This window comes from Neoarius graeffei, chromosome 2 (genome assembly GCF_027579695.1).
Source record: "Neoarius graeffei isolate fNeoGra1 chromosome 2, fNeoGra1.pri, whole genome shotgun sequence".
NCBI lineage: Eukaryota > Metazoa > Chordata > Actinopteri > Siluriformes > Ariidae > Neoarius > Neoarius graeffei.
The window spans coordinates 15,405,011-15,417,020 of NC_083570.1; the positions used below are offsets into that span (position 1 = coordinate 15,405,011).

The 12,010-nt window shown below is 41.8% G+C and overlaps 1 pseudogene; it reads left to right on the plus strand.

Annotated features, from left to right (window-relative positions):
- Positions 1-9,448: 9,448 nt before the first annotated feature.
- LOC132868949 (uncharacterized) lies at positions 9,449-11,456 on the plus strand (annotated as a pseudogene).
- The last annotated feature ends 554 nt before the right edge of the window (positions 11,457-12,010 follow it).

Below are 12,010 nucleotides of genomic sequence, written 5' to 3' on the forward strand. Positions count from 1 at the left end.
TGTAATGAGTCTATAATATATAACTTTCACTTTCTTAAATCACTGATGGAAAATATTGAACTTTTTCACAATATTCTAATTTTTTGAGATGCACTAGTAAATGGTTTCACCTCTCGATATTCAATTTGGACAGTTCCTACTTCAAAATCGCCATCAGACATTTTACACAACCTCTCACGACCCAAGTCCGTACACGTGTGCTCGGTTCGCAGGTAATCACAGAGCTGCTCCCGGTCTGTTTGCCTTAAATGACGTCACGATGACAGCCGCCTGGCAGTGAAAGTGCGCATAAGTGAGATGTAAACAAACCTTCGGAAATTGGGCAAAACAGTATATTTTAAGCGCTTTATTCAATTTTAGGGTGCAAATTAGACACTAGGAAGATTGAATTCGCTTTTTGGGCCGTTCTTCTAGACAATAAAGTTGATATTCTACGTTTCGCCTCCGACCCTTGCCTATGACCTTTAAAGCTAAGCTAACGGAGCATGCGCAGTGCGCAGGCAGCCTTTTGCCACCACTTTACCATCAGCTGACCTGTCGCTAGTGTATTGCTGTTTTCTTTCCTTGTCCAGACCGTTTGAATTGATCAGTATAACTGGTTTCATAAGCCCTGCTCGGCATTAATCACTGTTTGCCATCACTTCATTTTCATGCTGTGAAATGCTCTCCCCAACTGTGCTGTGGGGAGAGCGGGGAAAGGCCTAGCAGCATTTTTGGATCCCAGATGTTTGTCATGTCTCGGTCAAAATGCTCATTGTCATTTACATCTCTCATCTGTGTTCACTTTGGCTAATATCAAGAAATGCAAATGTACACACTCATTTATTGGGTAAAACTTTGTGATGACATTTCCGTATTCACTTTACTCACCGGCATTCAAACTCTGCTACTTACGGGTTTAGGAGGAACCGAGGGACTGTACCACTTGGGTCAGATAGAGGGGTTTCGTGGGTGGGTGACGGGGGGGGGGGGGGGGGGGGGGGGGAATAGGAAAATGTTTTGAAAACAAAAGAGACACGATTCATGAAAACACTGAGTGGATTCAGGGCAACTTGTCAGATCCCGAAGGATTTCGCAGTGATTTCAAAATCAACATCACTATTTAGAATTAAATTCCGACAACTCATTTCTATTCATTCATTTTTTAACCATTTTCTCTCTCTTTCAGCTTGTCGCTTTTCTTGTGAAAGATTTCTTTGCCCGTCTCTTGCTCTTTCATCGCTTCTTTCCTTTTCTTCCTCTGTCAAAACTCTCTCTCTTCCCGGTTTTCACTTCATCTTTCTCTCCTTGGTGAACTTGTTCTGACATCTTTTTCAAGTTTGTATTAAAGTGTGTAAAATGATGATTATTGTGTTGCACTGTGAGTTGTTCTCTGTGGAAAAACCCAATAAATATTAAATTTTCTCTTCTTCTTCTGTCAGGTTTTATGGCAGTTTTCAGGTGTTTCCGGCCTCAGGATGAGTTACCTGTTTTGTCCAGGAAAAGTACAGACGAGTCATCAGTTGTGTTCATTCAGCAGGCAGTCCTCGGTCTATAATAACAGGCTTTTACATTTCTTTTCACAATATTAAACATAACATCCACCAATACACAACTTCACAAATTAACAGACGTATTACTGTTAGCATAACATACATCTGGTACCCCTACATCGCGGTACGGTACATCAGGAGCGTAGCCATCATTTTAGAAGTGAGGGGGACAAATTGTTCAGAGGTCTATTGAGTGATTTATCATCCTCTCGCATTCAGTTGCACCTCTCCTTAGCAGCTAAAGAACCACATAACCACAAACAGCACAGCACCAGGGAACTGACTTTAGTTCTTTAAAATGATATACTATCAAAATCTAAAGTCAAAATCTATAAATCTATTTAGTAAAATGTATAAATAGAATTAAGAATAGTAGTAGTAGTGACGTAGCTAGTTATATTCTCTTCTCACCTGTGACCCTGCATAATCATCCCTGTTGGCCTCTGGTCCACTGTTTCCTCTCTCACCCTGCTCTTTCTATTGTGGCAATAAAGATTAAAAAAATATGTGGAAAGCAACATTTTGAAATAGAATTAGGAATACGGTAATAATAATCAGCAAATTCATGTACTTTAAACTTTAACTACCACAAAAATAAATTAAATCTTTACAAAAACAAGAGTCAAAGGAACAAAAATACATTTATACTCTTATTTTCTACCCAGAAGTGAGTAATCTTAGAGTAGCCAAAATAGTAACGTTACTCAAGTAAGAGTATTGTTACTTTAGAATAATATTACTCAAGTAAAAGTAAAACGTATTTTGCAACAAAACAACAAGAGTACAATTTATCCAAAAAGTTACTCAAGTAAATGTAACGGAGTAAATGTAACTAGTTACTACCGCCTCCAAGTTAGCTAGCTAGCTTAACTAACTAAATTGACATCTATTTGTCATCTTTTAGCTAAACATTATCTACATTCAACAGCATTACTCAACTTACACGGTTTGTTTGGAAAAAACTGTCTAAAGTCTTTAGCCTCTTGGCTGGTTAAGCACTGTCCAGATCTGAATCACACCAAAGATACTCATACAATATTTTCTAAAGCGTCTCTGATCACACACGACAACGGTGTTTGTTAGCTCCGCCTGCTCATGATGCGTTTAGAGGCGGCTCGGAAAAACGCGTTTCCACATGTTAAAAGTTAACTGAGTGGTTGTAATGGCTGTAAAAAGTGCGGGGGACAGACGGCACAAATACGGGAAGTGCAGGGGACATGTCCCCCGCGTCCACTACACCCATGCTGTATATCAGGCCAAACAAAATAATATATGTGTTTCCGGTTACCCGACCGACCCTGTAAAAACACTGCTACCCTGCAACTGTTTATGACCACGATAAACAAACTATTTCTCGCACCCGACCCTACCTGCTTGGCAGCCACCTGGCGAGTCAAACGAGAACCGCTAAGGCATGTCATATACACCACTCGGTATTTGCCAAAATACACGAGGCCCGTCAGGAGTAAATTGACAACCAACACGCCCAGTTTCCATTGTGCTATAGATGTAGTTCTGGTTCACCTTACGAGCGTACATCACGACCTTGGAAATATAGCATCTGCTAACGCCCCAATCGACGATGGTAGGTATAGAAATCACTGGACATCGTTGCTATAACGAATTTCAACTGATATATCATATTTGAAATAGATTATATGATGATTCAGGGTGAATCTGGATGGTATTTTGATAGGTGGCAATGACTAATTTTGAAGAACAATCCGACAGATTATAGCCCCCGAGATGTTAGGCATGCACCCAATTTTGATAAACACACAAGACATCAGTTTTAAGTATGAAAGTCCCCACTAGTATATAAAAATATATTTTGGAAATGTTCAGAACTGAAGGGATAGATCTAGGTACTGGACCACCACCACCACCACTCTGGCCACCACCAAATAGATCATCCACCAAAATATTCCCATTTTACCTGGAAAATGAAAGTATGCCATCATTATTAGAACAATTTATATACAAGTGCATCCTTATATCATCAACGATATCTGATGACTAGGTTTAGTTTTGAACGAGCATTTTGCAAAAAAAAAAAAAAGTTTTCAAAGGAAACTTCTCACTTTTTCCTACCTACCCTAGAAAATTTGTCGTAAACTTTTGGGATAAGCAATTTTTTTTCCCCTACCTACCTACCCTATTTTGAAAACCCAGGAAACACATTTTGTTTGGCCTCATTACTGGTACTGACTAAACTACAAATCACTGTAAACAGACAATGTACACTCAGGTGGGGTTTACATTAGACCGTATCAGCGGATCATCAGATTAACGTTTTTAAAACGATTAGTGTGCACACAGCAACGCCAATACACGATTCGCGTGCACATAGCAACACCAATACACGGATACGCTCGGCTCCGCAGGCATCCTGCGCTCCAAATCACTCCGCCCTGAACAGCGAGTGCCCTCTGGAGGGTGCGCACTCCGGCCCTGCGCAGCTCACAGAGCGCGCGAGTGAAGTGCACGTGCAGTGATTTGGGACTGAGCCGCTGTGTGTGTGATCTCAGTGCATGTCGGGCATGCGTGTCACTTACCACTTGCAAGTGGAAGGATGGCAAGCCTAAAGACAATCATAACTACACAATGGGCAGTATTTGCATCAGTATCTGCAGTATTTTCATACTTTTATACTCTTTAATGAAAGGTGATACAAGGCGGAAGTCCACGCCGTTTTTCAGCAGTCGCGTCACATGACCAACGCCAGCGAATCAGGAAGGTGGATGTCACAGTGACGTTGTCCAGTGAGACGCCAGCTAGAGCTCAGCACAGCGTATCCGCGTATTCTCAATGTTTACACAGCACCGGACCAGACACGATCTAGATTGAATACGTGGACCCTGGCGGATTCCCGTTTCCCGGCGTTTCCAGGCGTATTAATGTAAACGGACAGTGCATCCGCGAAGAAAACGAGACAGATACGGTCTAATGTAAACTTGGCCTCAAACACACATTTTCCCCATGCTGCTTCAACCAGCCTCAAAAGATATCCCACCCGTGATACAACACTCAGTGCGTTTACATGCACATCCAAATCGAGCTGCTGTCTGTAATCGAGCTAAGGGTCCCAGCAGGGGTGCCAGAGAAATCCAATCCTACATGCACACAAGGAAATCGAGCTATTGTGTGAGGTACATTGTGCACCCAAGCCACAGGTGGCGCTACACGCCCCATCGTGTTGGTACACTTCCGGTTGTCGTCATGAAGAAGAGCTATTCAAGAGTATAAACAAAGTTATCAGTTTCGTGTTCACAAGAAGAACACATCATATGAGCATATACTAGACTATATGATTCAAAGCTGATGAATTTTACTTCGACCTTGTTTAAACTGCAGTGTGTGTATTTCTCATCTCACTACTGTTGTCATGCCGACCGAGGCTGTTGTGTTTCCCGCTTGTGGTCTCGTCACTCGTCACTTCCGGAAGGGGCAGTGCTGAAGTAAGTAGCTCGACTACGTAGCTCGATAGGGTTTACATGCACTAAGTAGCTCGGCTACAATCGCATAATCTAGGTCGCGTAGCTCGATTACGAGAAATCCAGTTCGGTTCGATTTCAGCCGAGCTAAGGTGTTGACATGGCATTTAGAACTTCGATTTCAGTCGAGCTACGGCAGAAATTCGATTTCCTCTATGTGCATGTAAACGCACTGACTGTTTCTACAGCTTGCTTGACATAGCTTTCCTATCCTACTGTATGCCTGAACACTTTTACACAATTTTTACACAATGATGCAGACCTCCCAGTAACAAACGCCAGTCTTTTAACCATACAAAAATATAAGATTGAACATTTTTAACTTATCAACACAGTACAATCAATTAACAATTTTAGTCTAAATCAAATTAATGAAATGAAATAGAAATGCTCAGGAGCTCTACAGTATGGAGCACTTGCATGTGACGTCACAGCCGATCCAGATTGTGACAGACGCCATCTTGTCGGTCAAACGCCATATTCCGCCTTCTACTTCTGGTTCTACTTCTGCTTTTACTTCTACCTTTTCTTCTGGAAAACCCTACTATATACAATTCTACTACAACGGCTGCGGCTACAAGCTCTCCCTACCTGTGCACGGTTTTTATGTTTTTTGTGTGTATTTTTGCGTGTTGTTCGTCTGTACCGGACTTCAGTATCCACTACAACCGTATGGACTTACTGGACATTGGTTTCCAGCAGAAAATGACGGTTTGTAGCGATTTCCATCGCATGCACAACATTCCGGACGAGAAAAAAAAAAAAAACATTCTGGACGAGATAGCGAGACCAGCGGGGTCTCCGTGGATTGTTATCGGAAGCAAAGCGAAGGAGGCGGTGCCGGGAGCGGAAGCAAAAGCGAGGCTGCAGGCAGAGCCGGCCTGTTGACTAAGCTCAGAAAACAGCCACTCAAATCTCCACTGCCAAGCCTCTACCTCTCCGACGCCAGATCCATGTAAACAAGACGGACGATTTGGAATTACAGCTGGAATTACCTTATTCTATTCTATAATCGGCTGGTCAGTGCTATACTCAATACTTAAGTGACTTACCCATCCAATGAGGATTCTTGTTTACAAGATGCCACATCTGAGTCGCTGACAAATCCTGAATTTCTGTAAAGATAACTGTCCAGAGATTTATAAGCACGCAGTGCTTCACCACTGAACAGCGAGGGAAAGTTAATGAGGTAATTATACACGTCCGGGTATTCCGCTGGCAGTTCAAAATCCGGTCGTGAAAACGCCGTCCGGTAAGCCATAAGGGTCACAAATCTGTAGATCGTTTATTTTAGACATATATCTAGTTATCTGTTCATTAGAAAAATGAGCCGTGTAGTCCGTCGGTTGAAATTGATCCATTCTGTACAAGAGTGCAGCAGTATTCAGCGGTGTTGTTGCCCAACAAGATGGCGGTTGTGTACTTTCCGGTCACGTGACTGCAAGATCTCTATACAACCAAATGAAAACATCAACAGTACGGCCGCCATTTTGTTTAATTGTTTCCCACAGTAAAGAAAACTCTGTGTCCCTTAAAGTTCCCAACACCCCATTTTCTATCTTAAACTTTACTCAAACAACAATCACAAAGACTTTATAAGTCCTTCAGGATACATTGTGGTAAATTAACACACATTACTAACCTGTTTTGTGCAGTAAAAGTACGGACAAGAGTCGTCAGTTGTGTTGGTTCAGCAGGCAGTCCTCTCTGATAGGCCGTAAGGTGAACCCCGTTTTCGTTTCATCTCGCTCCGACGTCTCCGAACTACGAAATATTTATTTTAAAATTAAGAATGAGTACTAGAAAGTGTGGCGAAAAAAGTTCTCACCTTATAATCCTGTCAATTCCTCGCACCGAGCGATCGCGTGGCGAACTATTTTCCTCTAAAAATGACGTGTCGGGACATCACGTGACGGGTCTGGACCAATCGCGTTGCCGATTTTTGACCACAGATCAGCTGACAGCTTGCGTAATTACAGTCACATTAGTAGAAAGTCTCCAAAACACCCTCCAAAGTGGGTGAAATGTCTTCTAAGTCCTAAATAGTGCTTTAAATACATCACTAAGACAATATTGCATACATGTGGTATATTGAAGTGTTTATATTAGAATAAAAATAATTTTTATTATCACCATTATTATAGTACAAAATATGGTGTAATGGTCTATGACTAGGACCATTCATGTATTCATTCTCTTAGGTTATTAACTATAAAGTACTGATCAACCATAAAACAATTTGCTTGAAAAACAGACCTACAATGTTACACAGGCAGTAATGGAATAGAGTATTGACTCGTCATTGTGGGCTATACACACCATGGATTAGCCATAAAATGGCATATATAATATATAGGCAATGCGTGTGACTTCAGATCAAGATTTAAGAAATTGTGCAGGAAGGAGAAGAGTCCATAGGAATAATAATACACAATAATAATACAACATACACACACACACACACACACACACACATATATATATAAAATATTGCAGTTCTATTACTCAGTTCAGAAGCACAATGGCAGGGATTCAAGTATTCACTACCTATGCAGCGGCACAGTAGAGGTAGGTAAGCACTAGGCAGCACTATGCACCTGCAGCAGCGGCAACAAAGAAGATGCAAGACTGAGTCATCATACATCACACAACAGAACTATGTGGCAAATTGCATACTTTAATAGAAAATGTAAACAACAAAACAGTGATATATACACATTACAAATTTATATATATATCCCCTGTGGCACGGTGCAAAAAGGCAGGGGTCAGCATCCAGGCAATGACCTAGGTGTCAGTGACAGAGAAAGAGAGAGGGGGGGGGAAGACACACTCCTCGTCATCACTGTCAGGGCACTGGTCGTCTTCCTTGTCCTCTGTCTCCTTCATATTTGAGCAATTGCTACACCTGCACAAGTCCGTGCAACAGACTCCTGCAGAGACACAAGAGCATCTGCCAGTCCTTCGATTGACTTCACCATGTCAATGAATTTCTTTCTCAGATGGGCCATTCTCAGCACCTCCTGGTTGATAATCAGCCTTTGCCGGATGATCCTCTCACAGAACGCCTTGTAGCTTATTTCATATGTTGGCTCATTCCTTCAGAAAATACAGCAGAATATACATAAGATTTAGATTAGGTTTCAGAGTTTACTTCATTGACAGTACACAAGTACAGGGGAACAAAATACAGCTTACACAAGGTGCAATGTTTACATGCTAAATTGAATGTATGTATTATCTGAAGTATTTAGAAAAGAAATGCAGATAGATATTGCCAACCACTACTACACTGACCTAAATAAACATGCGCATGCATGCACGCACGCACACACACACACACACACACACACACACACACACACACACACACACACACACACACAGTGCTGTGACTAATTGTCTTCACATTGAACAGTAGCAAGTAGCATTCTATGGTCATGTATGAGAAGTTAGTACATGGCTTACTTGTCCTTCTCTTGTCTAGCAGGCTCATTCAGAAATCTGGTGTACTGCTGGTAGCAGCTCTTGTGGTACTGCACCTCCAGAGCCACACTTTGTCCTTAATGTGTACCAGAATACTGTGGTCATCGTATTCCACCGTTTGAAGGTAAATTCCTGGGTCACTCCGTGCTTCACAGAAGCTATATGCATACAACACTGCTTACGTGCAAGAAGTTTTCTCCTTTTTGCCGTTATTTCCAAACTTTCCTCTCCTCCACTGCTGCTAGACGAGGCTGTGGCGGCTGCCATGTTGGTCTCTTGTTTACGAAATGGGCTACGTCGCGGGTGTTTATGGGATACGTCAGCAACCGTGGAACCTGTTCTGTAGCGAAATCTTATTCCACGGTGCCAAAATATCATTCCGCGCCGATGACATTAGTTCGCTTTTTCAAGCCTTCGTGCGAAAAATTGACAGCATTACAAGGTGAGAACTTTTTGATGACATCATTTCATAATACGTCCATTTTTAAGAATTGGATATTATGTAGTTCGGAGATGTCGGAGCGGAATCTTGTTTCTGAAAGACTTTTCGGGGTTCACCTTACGGCCTATGAGGAATGTTAGCCTGGCGCAGCTTACTACAACTAGCGCTCAATTTTGGTGATACTCCCTCTTGTGGTAGAGTTGGGGAAACGCACCTTACTAAAACCCATATAGAAAACACATTTAAATCTGGCCTTTTTCATAGAAAAATACACAACAATTCAAACAACTCAACAATTGTGACCATACATTTGTGGGTGTCACACACTCCCCCCCCTCAAAAAAAAAATGGCTCCTGACATTTTACCACCTTTAACTCATTTACTCAATATCACAACTCTCAATGCTATCCTTGCCCCTTCTGAATCTCTTAGCAAGTGTAAAAAGGCATGTTATAAAATACTAGCCATGTGCATGGTGGTAGCAGGTAGGATGATGGAATGCGATGTGCTATTGGAACAGAGTAAGGTGTTGAAGTGTATGGTGGCATGTTCAAAAGTGTCATGTGTGGCGCCTCATAAACCTCTGCACTGTTGACTGATGGTTGAACATGAAGTGAAGGCTGGCCTAAAGCATTGTAGGTGAACAGTGCTGCTGGTCACCTATCTCCAGTGGACCTTCTGAGTGTTTGTCCATCTGGATGTGGGGCCAGGTCTGGCCCAACATGAGTCTCTTCTGGAATGGGCTGCCCAGTTCCACTTTCACTCTCCATGGCTGGTGCGTGACTGACGCCTGACTCCACATCACTCACATTTTCCTCCTCTTCACCGAAACAGTCAGGTTCCATGCTTTGTTCGTCAGACCTCTCTTGTTCGGTTCCTCCCTGTCCACGTGTCAGTTTTACAAGTGTCTCCTTTGTGTCTTAATTCTCTTTCCTTTCCAAGGTTTTCCCGAACTGGCTATGTGACTGGATTCAGCAGGAGCTGAATTCCTCCGTGGAACATAGGTAGGTTCACTGGTAGGTATCACATTCATTCTGTTTCTGGTTCTCAGGTTGTATCTTAGTTCGTAGCAGGGGGAATCGTTATGCTCACCAGAACTGGTTTCACTGTTCGGTCGCAGCTCTGTCTCTCCTACCGCTTTTTTCCTTTTTTGTCTTCTCTGGGGTTGTCCTTGCTTTCTCCCCTGTCACAGGCAGATAAACAAGTCAGTCATTGACAAGATGCAATAAGTTATGGTGCAGGACCATAGAAATCATTGCATACACAGGAGGCTCAGTACTGCTGCCCTGCTCCTGCACTGACCTCCACACCACACCTGAGACATCCACATGGGAGAAATAGGCAACAAATGAAAAGAAATGGGTAAAGATATCTCCTGAGAGTGAGCAGTACAAAGAGAGATTTCAGCTGGTTAATGATCGCTCTTCAGGAAATCTCTCTCTGCTCATATCACACCTGACTGAAGAGGATGGAGAAGACTACAGGTGTAGTGTTAAAGGGAGTCAATACAGAAACTTCGGATTCACTGTTAAAGGTAAAAGACTAATTTTTATTCACAAATGCTACTTCAGTGAAAATCTCATGACAGATTAATCTGATGTTGTAACAGTGATGCAATATGTTGATGTTTGTTCATTCTCCAGGTTGCACACTGAATCAACCGACAGTGACTGTGACTGGATACGTGGGACAGTCTGTCCTTCTGCCCTGCTCCTGCTCTGAACTACAAGCCAAACCACACACTTTCACATGGACGTTTTTAAATGGTTCTGATTCCAAAGAAATCTTCCCAAAGGACCAGACAAATCTCTACACAGACAGAGTTCAGCTCTTTAATGATCATCTTCCAGGAAATCTCTCTCTGCTCATATCAAACCTGACTGTAGAGGATGGACGATGGTACAGGTGTGAGATCAGGAACAGAATCTCAGACGTCCGTCTCACAGTAAGAGGTAAAATGACCTTCTGTATATAAACCATGTGTGAAGTGGACTACAGTATGTAGCTAAAGTAAAGAAATATAAAGAAATAGAGGAAAAGTGCAACATAAAATCAGAAATAAAATGTAAGAATCAGATGTGAAAAGTTTCTGTTCCGTGTTCTGCTCCTCATTTGTGTTGATGACGATGGATTATCTGAGTTTGTGTTCTGACCCGCTTTCACTTTTCACTACGATTCCTGGACTGTCTTAAAAATTGAAATTAAATCTGAATACAGTGTTAAGGTAAAGTTCTGAGTGATATTGATGTCTCTCCAGAGCATCTTCCCTACGTCCCCTTCGCCGTAGTGACTGTGTTCTTTCTGCACATTATCGTGGCTGTGGTCTATTACACCACCAGAAAGAAAGGTACAAACACTTTCTGGCTCTTTGTGGAAATTTATCATCCACGTCCCCAACATTTCAGCTGCATGAACTGAGCTTTTCTTGTGTATTTTACTCTCCAGGTCCTGATACAGTTCATTCCAGCAGAGCTGATGGAGATGGAGCAGTGAGTCTGTAGTTGAGAACTCAGTGAGCTGATCCATCAATAAATTAATAAAGAGAGTTGTTCAGAAATAGTCTTGCTTAAAAACACTTCTCTAAATACTGTCGCTTCATTTTCATTCACAATTTGTTCTTTTCAGCCCTTTTAGACTTTCAGCTTTCCCTTTGATGCTGAATAATATTTTAACTAAATCACAGAATGTGTGTTTAGATTTAAAAGTGTATCATTTACAGTTTTATATCAGACACTCACATGCTTTTGAAGCCTGCTTCACTTTCACAATATTTACATCATTAAAAACGAGGCACATTGTATTTTTTTCCTCACATGATATTGTAATGTTCTTGGTCCTGTATTGTAAACGCTATCAGAACTGATGTATTCTGAGTAACGCTGGTGTGCTTTCCTTTTCTATTTTTAAAATTAAATAAAATTTCAAGAGATACACATTTCTGTATTTTAGCATTCTTTTGCACCACATTTGCCTAAATAAACAAATCTGTGTCACAGTGATGATTGCAAACAACTTTCCTACCATTGATCAGCTTCATCAGTGGATTCCATCTTCC